General features: G+C 39.9%; 1 protein-coding gene across 1 annotated transcript in view; it reads right to left on the bottom strand.

Moving 5' to 3' along the window:
• LOC122142358 (cytosolic sulfotransferase 1-like) overlaps positions 1-16,311 on the bottom strand; it is a 31,204-nt gene that overhangs the window by 8,792 nt on the left and 6,101 nt on the right. The gene's annotated exons all lie outside the window — the stretch shown is intronic.

The following is a 16,311-nucleotide window of genomic DNA, read 5'->3' as shown; positions in this document are numbered from 1 at the left end:
CACATGGTTACAGTTAATCTTTTCATTTAAGGCCAGTTTGTGTAGTTTTAACCCAATTCAAAAACAAAAGCTAAATGCTGATGTCTGTACCATCTATGTTTTTATTGAATGTAGGCCACTTACTGTGCAGTTACTGCCGTTAATTTCAGATGGTTACGGTTAGGGCTGGGCGATATATCGAACGATATGATCATGCGTATCTAGTCAGTAAAGCCGGTTCCCTGATTAGCGCTAAATCGCCATCACCTGCTTTCAAATGGAGCGGCATTTAATAGACAGAGCCGTAGTTCACTGACAAGGTACGCAATATCGCGTTCATTATCGAAGGCGATTCATCTTCGCTAATTAGCGCTAATCAGGGAACCGGCTTTACTGACTAAATACGCATGATCATATCATTTGATATATCGCCCAGCCCTAGTTACGGTTATTGTTTTCAATAGTCAAAAGCTAGTTTGGCCTATTTAATACCAAATTAACATCTTGTTTATGCATACTTTCCTTCTTTCTTGTTTGTTGCTTAAAGAAAGAAAAAAATTGGAAATCGGTATCGGAATCGGCCAATTTGCTTGTAAAAAATCGGTATCGGAATCGGCCATGAAAAATCATGATCGGTGCATCCCTACCCAAAACCATTCAAGCTGGCGGTTATTAAGCCTCTTATTAAGAAACCACAACTAGATCCTAGTGAACTGGCAAATTACAGACCCATTTCAAATCTTCCATTTATGTCTAAATTTTTTAGAAAAAGTTGTGTCTGCTCAATTGTGCTCCTACCTGCAAAAAAAAATGATCTCTATGAAGAATTTCAGTCGGGTTTCAGGCCCCATCATAGCACAGAAACTGCACTTGTTAAAATTACAAATGACTTGACAAATCAGACCAAGGCTGCATCTCATTGCTAGTTTTACTTGATCTTAGTGCTGCGTTCGACACCATAGATCACGACATACTCATAGATAGATTGCAAAACTATACAGGTATCCAAGGGCAGGCTTTAAGATGGTTTAGATCCTACCTGTCCGAAGGCTACCACTTTGTTTATTTAAATGGGGGAGTCCCATCTCATTTATCACCAGTAAAATATGGAGTGCCACAAGGATTTGTCCTAGGTCCTCTGCTATTTTCAATATACATGTTGCCCCTTGGTAATATCATTAGAAAATACGGGATTAGTTTCCACAGTTATGCTGATGATACTCAACTATATAGCTCAACAAGACCAGGTGAAACTTCAAAATGATCTAAGCTAACAGAGTGTGTTAAAAATGTAAAAGATTGGATGACCAATAATTTTCTCCTATTAAATTCAGATAAGACAGAGATATTACTTACTGGACCATAAAACATTACACAGGATCTCATAGATTACAATTTGCAATTAGACGGATGTACTGTTACTTCCTCTACTGTCAAAAATCTGGGTTTTATATTAGACAGTAACTTGTCTTTTGAAAATCATATTTCCCATGTTACAAAAACAGCATTCTTCCATCTTAGAAACATTACTAAGCTACGAAACATGTTACCTGTTTCTGATGCAGAAAAGCTAGTTCATGCATTCATGACCTCTAGACTGGACAATTCTAATGCACTGCTAGGTGGTTGTCCTGCATCCTCAATAAACAAGCTACAGGTAGTCCAAAATGCAGCGGCTAGAGTCCTTACCAGGGCAAGAGTCAAGAAAATATGATCATATTACCCCAATTTTATGGTCTGTGTACTTGTTAAGTTCCGTATCAGTTACAAAATATTATTACTTGGGTCAATGACGTGGCGTGTCAATTCTGGTGTCCAAAGCTTATTCATAATATTAAAAATGTATACATTTTTAAATGGATTTCATTAAATGACTCAACTTTCCCTTCTTTAATTACTCATGTGAGAATTCATTATAAATAATTAATCTTTAAGGATCTATTGAGCTCAAAAGTCCCAAAATGTCATTCCGGGTAACTGTCCCGGCTTAAAATCTTAATACAAAAATACAATAAAAATGTTAAAAATAAAAATAAAAATATTTAAAATCTACTTGGGCATAATTGTATTGATGTTTTAACGATACCTGCAAATATGGTTATAATACTAAGCTTAATTACATTTTAATGACAGAAGACTTTTGTCTCCAAATTGTGATTTCTGTAATGTCATTCCTGGATAACAGACACCAATGACCATTTTAGACCATAATGCATTGTGGTATGTCATGTGACATAATATTGTATCAAAAAGAAGACCCTGAAGGAGCACCAGAACATGTGCAAATGTGAGTAAACGTCTCTTAAAATGTTGATATTTTGACCTTTTCGGTCACTGATGCACTTTGTAGCAATATCATGTGTCCTTTTGGATAACACTGATAAACTATTTATAATGTTTTTATATTAAAAAACTATCTATTTGATCTAAAAGATTACCTTAAAGCGATGATGGCTAAGTTGTAGTTTTCCATAGGTGGTTAAATTAGTGCCTGATTATAAAGAAAATATTTACTTTGTCATTCCTGGATAAAACATGTCATTCTTGGATACAAACAAAAACTTCTGTTAGCCAGGACATGTCATCCGTTATCCAGAATGACATAGGCAATAACAATCTAGTTTTTAATTAACATTTGTAACTTTTAGGTATAGTTATTATAGTTTACATTATTAACATTAACATTATTTACATAATTGTGTTGTTTTTTGCCGTATTTTTGCTGTAATTCATCTTGATTTCATATGATTCACATTCACTTATCATTGAATTGAACTTTTGTAATGTTAATGGTCAAATCATGAATAATGTAATCATTTTTATTAATATAGCCACATTTGGTAATACTTAACTACATGTTATTAATCATTAGTTAAGCATCATTAAACAGTTAATTCATTTATAAAGCATTACTAAACATTAATAAGAATTTTATAAGTGCAGCTATAAATGCTTAATGCTTGATTTATAAGCCTATCTATAAGTATGAAATTAAAGTATGATGAAAATACAATTATTAAACACATTATAGATATGCTTTTTTTAAATCAAGAATAAAGCATTTATAGCTGTATTTATAAACTGCTTATTAATGTCTATTAATGTTTATAAATGATAAATTAACTGTTTACTAATGTTTAACTAATGATTAATAGCGTGCCGTTATTATAAAGTGTTACCCATTTTAAACTTTTGTATAGCTTCTGGTGTTTTAAGGTCAATTCTGTTCTTCCAGATGCCTCTGTCTAATAAAGAGAGGCAGAGACGGTTCAAAGCCAGGATAAACACAGATGCAGAAGCTAGGGCTGAGTATCTTGCAAAAAAGAGAGCAAGGTATTATGGTGATGATTCAGTGGAATAATATTGTGTCAGTAACAAGCAAACTTGAAATATTAATCGAAATAGGTTCACACTCATTTGAAATAAGCCTAAATGTTTTAGCTGTTGGAAAGAGAAATTATACTGATGATGGTTTTTATGGTAATCCTGATATTGCAGAATGTCATTCCGTCTAACAGTATGTCATTCCGGCTAACAATGACATGGGCAATTCATTTAACCCCATATTTTGTGTGTTAAATTACACAATTCAGGTTTTTTTTTTTTTTTTTTAATTCAGTTTTTTTTTGTTGAGTTAATGATAAAATAAGTCTTAATTGGAAAACATTTTTAAACTTTTTCCAGGTTTTTTTTTTTATTTGGTTCTGAATTTTGAGTTAGCAGCAGCCAAAAATGAGCCCGTGTCTATATGAAATCCCAAATTGATTATATTAATTATGATTAAAATGTAGTTTTCCGAGCAGTAATTGTTTGTTGAGCTCCAAATATGGAGATCAGTTAATTTGTATATGCCAACAATGGTAGAAATGTAATTAATTTAAAAATTCATTACGTTACCCAGGAATGACATTTTCATGGGGAAAAAGATCTGTTTCACCAAAAAAAAATGGTTAATTACATTCTTGAAATGTGTAAATATCATTGCATTACATACACAACACTCTAATAAGTATAGAAAGTCCTAAAATTAATTTTTTTTGCCAGTTTTATTTTTTTTTCACATTTTAAATCCTTATCCGTCATTCACCCACTTACTTATAAGGCCCTTAATGGCTTAGCTCCTGCGTACCTAACTAGTCTTCTACCACGCTACAACCCATCACGCTCCTTAAGGTCACAAAACGCTGGACTTTTGATAGTACCTAGGATAGCAAAGTCCACTAAAGGAGGTAGAGCTTTTTCCCACATTTGGCTCCCAAACTCTGGAATAGCCTTCCTGATAATGTTCGGGGTTCAGACACACTTCCTCTGTTTAAATCTAGATAAAAAACACACCTCTTTGGCCAAGCATTCAAATAATGCATCTCATAATTTTGAACTGCAGTTATATCTGATCAAATGCGCATTATTATTCTTTAGCTTGGGTTAAACTAATTAATTTTACTTTACTTTTACTAGCTACGCTAATAATGTCTCTAGGATTTACACAAGCTCCAGTCTGGATCCATAACACCAGAGAAGAGATGATGCCAGCCCCTCAGAGGACCTCAGATGATGCTAACCCAGAGACAACATACAGAACTACCACATTTTGCTATAAGTTTGATTGCATAATTGCTGTTAGTGTTAATGGTCTGTTTGTTTACGTCTTTTATTGATTTTTCTGAACATTTCTGCCATATCCACATAAACTGACAGTCATCACTGATAAGCTACTACTAAATATTGTAGAAACTTAATTTTCTGTAAAGTTGCTTTGGAATGATTTGTATCGTAAAAAGTGCTATACAAATAAACTTGAATTGAATTGAAAAACTTGAAAACTGGGTCAGTTCTTGTGAATAGTTTCACTTGAGCTGCAGTGACAGGTGCACTTTGCACTTCCTTAACCTGTGAGCCTGCACCCAGACACCGGTGTCCTCAACTCGCCTTGTTTGCACGTGTCAATATTTATGAATAGATTAAATGAAACGGGACAAATTTAATCTTGACAAACTATATATCATTATAAAGATCTAAGCCTCAAGCTTTGACGACAGATCGCTGTTTTTCAATGGAAAGCTTATAAAGAATGTATTTGCTAAATTTGTGTAAGCAGTAACGTACACATCAACACATGAAGAATGAAAACGCAGAATATTGAAGATTAGTAGTAATAACGAGTCATAAACACATCCACAGCTGTAAATCCCGGTTTAGTTAGAAAGGTAAGGGTCCACTGAACGACATCTCATGGAGCACGTTTAATCCAACGAAGCAACCCAGATCGCAAGCAGACGTTGATTCAACGTTGATTCTATGTTAGTTTGCGATCTGGGAATAACGTTGTAATATGGATGATAATTCCTTTGTTTACGTTTCAGTTCTTCAGGGACAGAATTGTTTGTGTCTGTAATGGAATAACTCACGCTCAGAAACTGCGTCTTGGTAGTAAAAAAAAAACGGCATGGTTTTGTAGCGTACAGTGTCACAAACAGAATGAGACGATCCACCATAAAAAAGTGAAAGAGCGGAAGATTGTTTATTTGAATTCTGGCGCTCTCTCGTGACGGTTCGTGACGCGCTCTATGACGCACCTGTCATCCGATGGAGGCGGAACTTAGCGATCGCCTTTTTCTTTATTTTTTTTTATTTTTCGACATTTTTTTTATATATGTGTGAGTGTGTTTTATGTTGAAAGTGCCTGTATATGCATGATTACCATCTGTTTTAACGCAAATCAGCTCGCTATTACTGTGTAATCACGGCTATCAATGTGAACGCCATCTATATGAATAGTGTGATTTATTGACTTTATGGCGCATTTATATGATTACCATCTCTATAACTGGCCATCAGCACATCAGCACGTATTTTCATTGTAATTCATAGTAAATGCTGCATTTCTAGCAATCTCAGGATGTTCTGTAATTGGCATACAAAGTTAAATCTTTTTATTTTTCTTGTTTTTCTTACTCAAATTATTCTTATTGTAATTTTCTAGTGCTCAAATAAATCACTTATTTAATGTCTCAGTTTCTGTCTAGTGTTTTATAATTGGAAAACATATGCAGTGGTATGTTTAATGACTAAAACAGTTTGTAGAACCCTTCAATACAGTTAAAGGTAAAGGTAAATATTTTTTATATTTGTGGGGGTGGGGGATTGCAGGAATCTCATTTTTTCATGGTATCTCCTTTAGATTTGAAATAGAAACTCATGAAACATTTGATTTTCACCCCAATACTTTTCTAGATTGCTCCAGGACTGATTTCATGTATTTTTATATCAAAAAAAAAAAAAAAAAAAAAAATTCGGTGTGGTAAAAAAAAAATTCAAGGCACTTCAGTGTCTATAACTTTTAATGTTTTTGAGCATTATCAACTCTGGTTGAACAAAAGTACAGCCCAAATGGTCTTCTTTCCAAAGACACCAAAATTATGTGTGTAACATACTGAAGTAAGGAACTGTTACAATTTTAAGTTAGGTAGGGCACTTTCAGCTGTGAGTCCCATAATGGGTGGGGGCTGGCTAACAGGTTAAAGTAAAAGATGTCAGCTTGACTGCCTTCTGGTGGTGTATCTGCAGAGGCAACCTTGACAGTGCATTACAGTGCTGCTCAGATCTCCTGTACTTGATGTCATACTGGTGGTTCAGTGCCTTGCTCAAGGGCACTTCAGCCATGGGTACTGAGGGTGGAAGAGAGCGCAGTTCATTCACTCCCTCCTACCTACAACTCCTGCCAGCACCAAGACTCGAACGTGCGACATCCGGGTTTCAAGTCCAACTCTCTAACCATTAGGCCACAGCTGCCCCGGGGACAAAAGATAGAGGTAATTGGTCTGTGGTCAGTAAGTAGAGTAAATCTGCACCCAAACAAGTACTGGTGAAATTTCTTGAAACCAAATACGATTGCTAATGTTTCTCTTTCAATTTGAGTGTATTTGCTTTCTATTGAGTTCAGGGTCCTTGACGCGAACACGATTGGCCTTTCTTCACTGGATGGCATAATGTGTGAATGTACTGTGCCAACACCATACGGTGAAGCATCACATGCCAGCTGTATCGGCAGTGAAGGGTTGCCTTCTACATTTACATTTAAATTTATGCATTTAGCAGATGCTTTTATCCAAAGTGACTTACAGTGCATTCAGGCTAACATTTTTTAACCTAACATGTGTTCCCTGGGAATCAAACCCACAACCTTTTGTGGTGCTAATGCAATGCTCTTCCACTGAGCCACAGGAACTACTCACATCTGTTGGACCATTTCCATTGTTTGGACTTGTTCAGTAGATGATGTAGGGTACAAAGCCTGTTGGCCAAGATATTCAGTGGTGGGTTGGAAGAATTTACATTTGTCTTTCTTTACCCGGAGACCATACTCCTTTAGCTGCTGCAGTGTTGTATTCAAGTTCCTGAGATGATCCTCATCATCTTTTTCTGTGATTAACAGGTCACTGAGATAGCACTGTTCTCCATTCAAGCCACTCAGGATCTTGTCCATTGCATGCTGGAACAATGCTGGAGCCAAAGTTATCCCAAAACGTAGTCGCTGATATCTATAAAGGCCCTTGTGTATCATGATGGTCAACCACTCTTGGGAAATAGGATCTATATGCATTTGAAGGTAAGCATGACTTAAGTCTATTTAACTGAATTTCTGGCTGCCTGATAATCCAGCAAAAAGATCTTTGATTAATGGTGTAGCAAATTAGCTCAAAAGGGAAATGTACAGTATATAAATAATAACAATTAATTATGATTAATTACAATTATTTAAATGAGCTGCCAGTAGTTACTGTAGCAGAATTAAATTGCCATCAACTAATCTGTTCGTCCAGTGAACATTTAGTGTAATTTCATATCAACTCTAAGAAAGGATATTTTTGTGGCCAAAAAAATACTTTCATACAGTATTAAAGGTTTTGTATGTTGTTTTTAAGTGGAGCATTATTTTGTGTATTTGGTGTAATGAAATGGGTTTATGTGGTTTAAGTTTCAAAAAACACATTATTTTCCACACACTGTACATTATTGTTTCTCCTCTATGCCCCACCTTTCTGAAACACGTCGATTTTTACAAAGCTCATCGGTCTGAAAAGCGAGGTGTGCTCTGATTAGCCAGCTATTCAGTGTATTCTGATTGGCCGAACACCCAAGCGTGTGACGGAAATGTTACGCCCCTTACTATACTGTGATGCCTGTGTCCCAGAGTGCTGATACAAAAACATTAAAACCCATTATAAACGAGACATTTGTTGCATCCAGTGGGGACATAATTATGGATTATAATGACAATACCAGCGGTTCTCAATTCCAGTCCTCGCGCCCCCCCAGCTCTGCACATTTTGCATGTCTCTCTTTGTTAACACACCTGATTCAGATAATCAGCTCGTTAGAAGCTCCGTGCATGAACTGTGTTCCGATTGACATGGTCCCTACACAGTTTTCATTGCTCCCTACTCCCTGAGCAGAGGAAATCGGTTGAAGTTTACCTCACTTAGGAACATTCATTCACGGATTTGCGCTACGCAGCATATTTGGCATTTTGCAAATATCGGCATTGGGCAATAAGTTTTTCTGCTTGGCCGATGTGTTCGAGGAGGGACATTTTGACGGCGCTGGGAGCAGCAGCGTCTGAGAATGTTCCTAAGTGCTCACAATCTCCCTCTGTCACGGTTCATGGATTCATTGACTCGCCCTCACTATGTGGGTGCACATGGGTTGAATGGGTGCGGCTCATCAGCGCGGCTCGTGTTCCGCTGATGAGCTGATCAGCGCCAGCTGTTTTGAATGAGAATGTCCTATATATTGTTTGTCACTCCGTCTTGTCTTTGTCAGATGGTTGTGGAGGTTCCCGGGTCAGCACTGGCCATCTTTTTCCCTTGCTCCAGTTCCGGGTGTCCGGTTGGATGTCTGCCTTGTTCGGAGGATCGTGTTCTGGTTTCCTGCTAGCTGTCTGCCCCTGAGTCCTGCGTTGCCGAGCCAAGTATTGACTTTGTCTGCTGTCTTTGGACCTACACTACCTCTGTTCTTTGATGTTAATAAACACTACTGGCACTTGCTATTGGATCCTTGACTGTTCTTTCGAGCCATGACAGAACCATCTGACCTCACCATGGATTCAGCGAGTGCAGCCTGGTTTGAACAGATGTTTGCCGGTAACCACGCCCGCATGAATCATCAGGATGAACAGATCGGAGTCTCGGGTCGGGCGATACAGGCTCTGGTAACGCAGGTGTCCGAGCTCACCACTCAATTACAACGTCTGAGAGGTCCCACTGCGCCAGCACCGCCCCCGCTTGTTTCCCCGGAGAATCCCAACATTAACCAGCTGGAGCCGCGCATTCCCACGCCTGAGAGGTATTTAGGTGAACCAAATTTGTGCAGAGCCTTTTTAACCAAGTGTTCAATTTACTTCTCTCTGCAGCCCATGACATTTTCTTCTGAGGAGAGTAAGGTGGCACTAGTTATGACGCTGCTGTCTGGACGTGCGGCTCTGTGGGGAACAGCGGTGTGGCAGAATCAACACAACTGCTGCTCCTCGTTCCAAGCACTCAAGCAGGAGATGAGCCGCGTGTTCGACTGCGGAGTCGCCGGACGCGAGGCAGCCCGCCAACTGGCCGATCTCCGACAGAACAACAACTCGGTTTCGGACTATTCCATCGAGTTTCGGACGTTGGCTGCCGAGTGCAAATGGAACGAGGAGGCGCAGTGGGACATGTTCCTGCATGGGTTGGCTGACCGTGTTCAAAGGGAGATTTATACGTTGGAACTACCCAAGACACTTGATGGACTGGTCGAACTTGCACTACGAGTCGATGCACGTCTGCAACAGAAAGAGACTCGACCATACCAGGCTCCTGTGGGTGATTTCGCTGAGTTCTCGGGTTACAGGAGAGTGAACACGGTCAGCCCCCCTAACGATCCTGAACCCATGCAGGTGGGTCGAGCTCGGCTCTCCCGGGAGGAAAGAGAACATCGTCGCTCGAGGGGTCTGTGTCTCTACTGTGGAGAGGCCGGCCATTTTGTTTCTACCTGTCCGTTAAAAGACCAAGCCCGGCGGTAGGAGGGGGAATACTGTCGGGCGGCCTTTCCATGACCAGACCCTCGAACACCACCCTCCTGCCGGTGAGACTCCAGTGGGCAGGCAGTTCCTTCAACGGCCAGGCGCTGGTGGATTCAGGAGCGGAGGGTAACTTGATGGACTTTTCTTTGGCTCACAAACTTCACCTCCCGATCACAGCGCTGGAACACCCTATCACTATCCACGCTCTTAATGGACAGGAACTCCCGGGTATTACTCACATCACTGGACTCATCACACTCATTACCTCGGGTAACCACACGGAGAGGACCTCACTCTACCTCACCCGGTCACCTCACGCCCCCATTGTCCTGGGTCATCCGTGGTTGGCTAAACACGGACCCAGGATAGAGTGGGGTCAGAACTCTGTGTCCAGCTGGAGTAATCCATGTTATGCCTCATGTCTTTCGTCTGCTGTTCCGTCTGTTTCTTGTTCTGTGTTGCAGGAGGAGTCAGTGAATCTGTCCAACGTGCCACCGGAGTATCTCGACCTGAAGGAAGTGTTCAGTAAGTCCCGGGCTGCTTCTCTTCCTCCGCATCGTCTCTATGACTGTGCTATAGACTTACTGCCAGGTACGTCTCCGCCTAAGGGCAAGTTATATTCACTTTCTGTTCCAGAAAGGGAGGCTATGGAGAAATATATTTCTGATTCTCTAGCAACCGAGTTCATCCGGCCTTCCTCTTCTCCAGCGGGGGCGGGATTCTTTTTTGTGGGTAAGAAGGATGGTTCTCTGCGACCTTGTATTGATTACCAGGGGTTGAACAGCATCATGGTCAAGAATACTTATCCTTTGCCGTTGATGTCTTCAGCTTTCGAGAGGTTGCAGGGAGCATCAATCTTCACAAAATTGGATTTACGTAATGCATATCATTTGGTTCGCATCCGGAAGGGGGATGAATGGAAGACCGCGTTCAACACCCCCAGGGGGCACTTTGAATATTTGGTTATGCCGTTCGGGCTTTCCAACTCCCCAGCGGTCTTCCAGGCACTCGTCAATGATGTGTTGAGAGACATGGTAGATCAGTTCATATATGTTTACCTGGATGACATATAGATTTTTTTCTTTGTCTCTCCAGGAACACGTTCAACATGTCAGGCGAGTACTTCAGAGGTTGCTAGAGAATGGGCTTTTTGTCAAGGCGGAGAAATGCGTTTTTCATGCACAGTCTGTTCCTTTCCTAGGGGTACATCGTTTCGTCTGAGGGAATACGGATGGACCCTGAGAAGGTTAAGGCTGTGGTGGAGTGGCCAAGCCCAGATTCCCGTAAGGCCCTACAGAGGTTTCTGGGATTTGCCAACTTCTACCGGCGTTTTATTCGCAACTTCAGCCAACTAGTCGCGCCTCTGACTGCCTTGACCTCCCCCAGAACGACGTTCAGGTGGTCAGACACAGCTGAGGCTGTGTTTGCTAAACTGAAAGGCCGTTTCGTTTCAGCCCCCATTCTTATAGCCCCTGATCCATTACGTCAGTTCGTGGTGGAGGTCGATGCATCAGAGGTGGGGGGTAGGAGCAGTGCTGTCCCAGCGTTCTCCCACAGACGACAAGATGCATCCCTGCGCGTTTTTGTCCCGTCGTTTATCGCCTGCCGAACGTAACTACGACATTGGTAATAGGGAGTTGTTGGCAGTCAAGTTAGCGTTGGAAGAGTGGCGTCACTGGTTAGAAGGGTCGGGGGTACCTTTTATTGTCTGGACCGATCACAAGAACCTAGAATATATCAGAACCGCTAAAAGATTGAACTCCAGGCAGGTTCGGTGGGCACTTTTTTTCGGTCGTTTTGATTTTTCTCTCTCGTACCACCCAGGTTCCAAAAACATCAAACCTGACTCTTTATCGCGTATTTTTGACCGTTCCGAAACGCCCGCACCCGGGTTCCAAAAACATCAAACCTGACTCTTCCGACTCCACACTCACATGGGAGGTCGAATCGAAGGTCAAGACGGCCTTAGAAGGGGTAACGCCTCCGCCCGGGTGCCCACCGAATCGCTTATTTGTGCCGGAGGGATTACGGTCAGACGTCATTCAGTGGGGGCATTGTTCCAACGTGGCTTGTCATCCAGGAGTTAATCGAACTATTTTTTTGGTCAAGCAACGATTCTGGTGGCCACGCATGGCTCGTGACATTCACAGTTTTGTTTTGGCTTGCTCGGTTTGTGCCACTGCACAAAAAAGTAAGACACTTTTTGTTTCGAAAGGGCATAAGTGAATAGGCGTGATTGACCATGAATATTTGTGTGATTCACACCTGAGAAGACAAAGGCCCACATAATAAGCTGCATAATGAGCCTTTCAGCCAGGTGTGTGACCAAGAGGGAAGAGTTACAATAAAGAATGTGAGGACAAAATAAATGTATATATTTTTATGTTTGTAGTTTATTTAGAATATATTTAATTATCCCACAAAATAACCTGAGATTCACTTGCGAGTGCAAGTTAAACAGTTTATTAGGAACAATCAAAGCTGACATTCAAAGCTGAATTTTTAGCATCATTATATGATTTGCTACTCAAAAAAAAAACATTTATTATTATTATTATTATATCTTTTTTTGATTACTTGAAAGAACAGCATCGTTTGTAACATGATTATTGTATTTATAATCACTTGTGTGCTAAATAAAAGTTTTGATTTCTATATATACACTGACTCCCAGCTTTTGAATGGTATAGTGTATACTGTTTCACTTGGAGTAAGACTGGAGTAATGATGCTGAAATTTTATCTTTGATCACAGCAATAAATTAAATTTTTAAATATATTCAAATAGAAAGCAGTTATGTAAAATAGCTATGTAAAAAATATTTCACAATATTACTGCTTTAGCAAATGCAGCTTTCTGTATTTTGGATCAAATAAATGCAGGCTTGGTCAGCAGAAGATAATTCTTTACAAAAGCATTAAAAATCTTACTGTTCAAAAGTTTTGACTGGTATTGTGTCATGTTGAAATATATACATGAACATCACATACCTGGCACATACCTCATATTACTTTTATATCTTATATCTACAGTCTCGCTGCTTTGTTTGCTGTGAAGTTGGCGTTTACCTGGCGTGAGCTTCACGTAGACAATTGTAATATCGATAGCGCGCTCGGCGTGTGGGCGCATTAGATATAATGAAGGGAGACGTGAAAGACTGGACATTGCGTTGTATTCAAATGGATTACTTTATCACAGAATATTTGTTTTCGATAAGCTCAGTTTAAAAGTAGACATGTCAAGCTTTCTTTAGCTCTATCTCTCATGTCTCTGTGTTGAGTATTTAAGTACTCCAGTTTTCTCCAGGCGATTTAGTTCTGTTTCCACCTTTGGCTTTATTGCATAAGGATCATGGCGCGCTTTTAGGCACTTAGGTTTACTGTCAGTTTTAATGGCCAGCTTTACCGTAATATCTTTCATGTTCCCCAGTTCATCTCCGAACACCTCTGCATGCTTCCTTGGGATGTTTTGCAAACTAGTAGACTCTTTCGCTACTAAGTCGCCTTCCTGCCAGTTTAACTTTATTTTCTCTAGCCATGCTCGGCCCATTAGAGCTGTGTGACTACTACCTTTCACAATATACAGTGGTAATTTTACCTTCTGTTTGCTCAGCTCTGCAGTCCAATCCACAACCTCTGAAAGAGGTACAAGCTCTCCTGTGTATGATTTCAGGGTCAGGTTCGCTTCCCTGGGACAGAGGTGTGGCCACTTCTCTAGACAAGTTGACTCTGCCACAAGCAATACAGCTGCACCTGTGTCCACTTGCATAGGGACGGCCTCCCCATCCAGCCGTGGCATTACACAGTAGCCATCAGAATTTGAAGACACAGACATAACATGTGAGAACTCATTTTCATCGGATTCATTCTCTTGTACCTCTGTATATTCCACTTGATTTACACATTTCTTTTTAGTATTCCTGGCACAACTGTAGCATTTGGACCAATCAGACACATCTGTTCATTAGATTTAACAAATCAATTATTCATTAGATTAACAAATAATCACAGACGCCTCACCCAATAAACATACTGTGTGCCAGCATGTCTGGGAATGACACCAGGCCCCTAGATACCATGGCAACTTGGGCCTTTACAACCTAAGGGCATGTTGAGAGTTCTCCCTCTCACTAAATTTTCCATAGGGAAGACACATAATGCACAGCACAATGGACTCTTCTCTAATAAATTCATATGAAAACCTTTCTTTGAATGAACACACATATATTTCAGGTCATTGTGTATGTTGTTACTGTTCTTGTATATTGTCTTTTATATTGTATACTGTTTAATGCATACTTATGATAGAACCACTCGTTCATGTAATCTTACCTATATGTAATCTTACCATGTTTAGTATCTATGAATATGTCTTCTGATGATCTAAATGAGAGTGTATATAATATATTGGTACATAGCCAATATATTAGTGTTCTAAGAATCTTTAGTAATTTCTCATCAACACCTAATCGAGTTCCATATGCAAAATACCATGCTCTCAGACAAAGGGCTGTAAAACTCTCCATCCTAAGAGGTGTGAATATTCTCAAATTTTAAAGGCCTCACATCAGTGACCCGCCTTCAGTCTGCGGTTCTGTTAGATTCTGGGAAGAGGAGGATGTGAGCTAGAACACTTCTGCAACCCCTAAGTTCCTTCCAGGCATCGGCCTTGACTTTCCATTCACCAAAGATCCAAGGATCTCAGCAGATGTCTCTCTTAGTTCTTTTTCACTTTCCACTGGGAAGAAACTCCCAATCACCATTAAGTCAGAACATCTTTGGAATTCATCACTCTTCAAACCTGGAAGAATATGATCGCAAGTCCAAAACCTTGAAACCATCAAAACTTTCATCCGAGACTGCATCTGGACACTCGTCAACGAGCAAGGCAATGCAAGTATCGTACATTTAACTAAGCGAAAAAGAGGTTTAGTATGAGCTATAGACCCCGTTATAAATGGTGCTGATGGTTTTACTCAGGTGGTTAACTGAGTCTTTTCATAGCTTCATTCTCTGGTTTTCCTGATGGTTTCATCCATTAAGTCTCATTTGCCCTTTTCCATGTATGAGTGATTGCTTGTTTGTTTGTTAGACAAGTTTGTGTTAGTGTTTAGTTAATAAAACTCTTTACACAAATTACATGAGTTTCTGATTCTGCCTCACAAATTAATGTCCCTTTACGATTTTGATCCTTGCTACATGCTCTAATGCATTATTAGGCTACTGTAAGAGAGTTGTTTACTGTGGCCATGAAAATATCCTTTCTTAGAGTTGATATGAAATTACACTAAATATTCGCTGGATGAACAGATTAGATGATGGCAATTTAATTCTGCTACAGTTACTACTGGCAGCTCATATAAATAATTGTAATGATGACCCCTTATGACCCCTTTAATATATACATTTCCCTTTTGAGCTAATTTGCTATATAACCTTTCCTTGGTTCCACATGTTTAGTTGGATTTACTTTCTCAATTACAGTCAGCTTTTTGTTTTGACATGCAAGTTCAATGTGACCTTTTCTTCCACAGTTTCTGCAGTCTTTGTCTTTGTACCAGCATTTCTGTGTCGGATGACCATTCTTTCCACAGCAGTAACATGCTTTCTTGCCATCCTGTTTTATTTTCTCACTTTATACTTTGTGAGCTTGACTGGATACGCTTAACTCTTGCGCCTCTTTCGCTGCCATTTCCATGGATACACTGATTTCTATTACTCGCTCTAATGTAAGATTACTTTCGCATAGGAATCGTTTTTGAATTGCCTCACTATGCAGTCTACAGAAGAATCTGTCTCTAATTGTTTAGTTGAGTGCTGTGCCAAATCTGCAGTGTTCCGACAATCACTTCAATATGGCAACTAATTGTACAATCGATTCTCCGTTTAACTGATTGTGTTTATGAAACCGAAATCTTTCAGCAATGATGAGGGGTTTTGGTGCATACTGTTCTTGGAGCAATGCTGCAATGTCCTTAAATAAGCAATCACCAGACTTATTGGGCTAGACCAGGCTGCACATTTGATTATACGTCTTGCTGCCCATTACACTGAGGAATGTTGGTACTAAAACCTCATCTCTTATTCCATTAGCTTTGACAAAATAATCAAACCGCTCAGTATAAGAGCTCCACTGCTTGACAGTTTCATCATATGGTCCGATTTGTCCCACTAGACCTGCCATTTTGGTCTGTTTGTCAGTGTATTTTTCCACTTACTCTTTTGTAGCCAACTCTTTCCTCCCGCGCCGGATTGTGTCATGCTTGTGATGTGCAGCCGTCG

The sequence above is a fragment of the Cyprinus carpio genome, chromosome B25 (assembly GCF_018340385.1).
Source record: "Cyprinus carpio isolate SPL01 chromosome B25, ASM1834038v1, whole genome shotgun sequence".
NCBI classification, from domain to species: Eukaryota; Metazoa; Chordata; class Actinopteri; order Cypriniformes; family Cyprinidae; genus Cyprinus; species Cyprinus carpio.
This window is presented reverse-complemented; position numbering and strand designations above follow the sequence as displayed.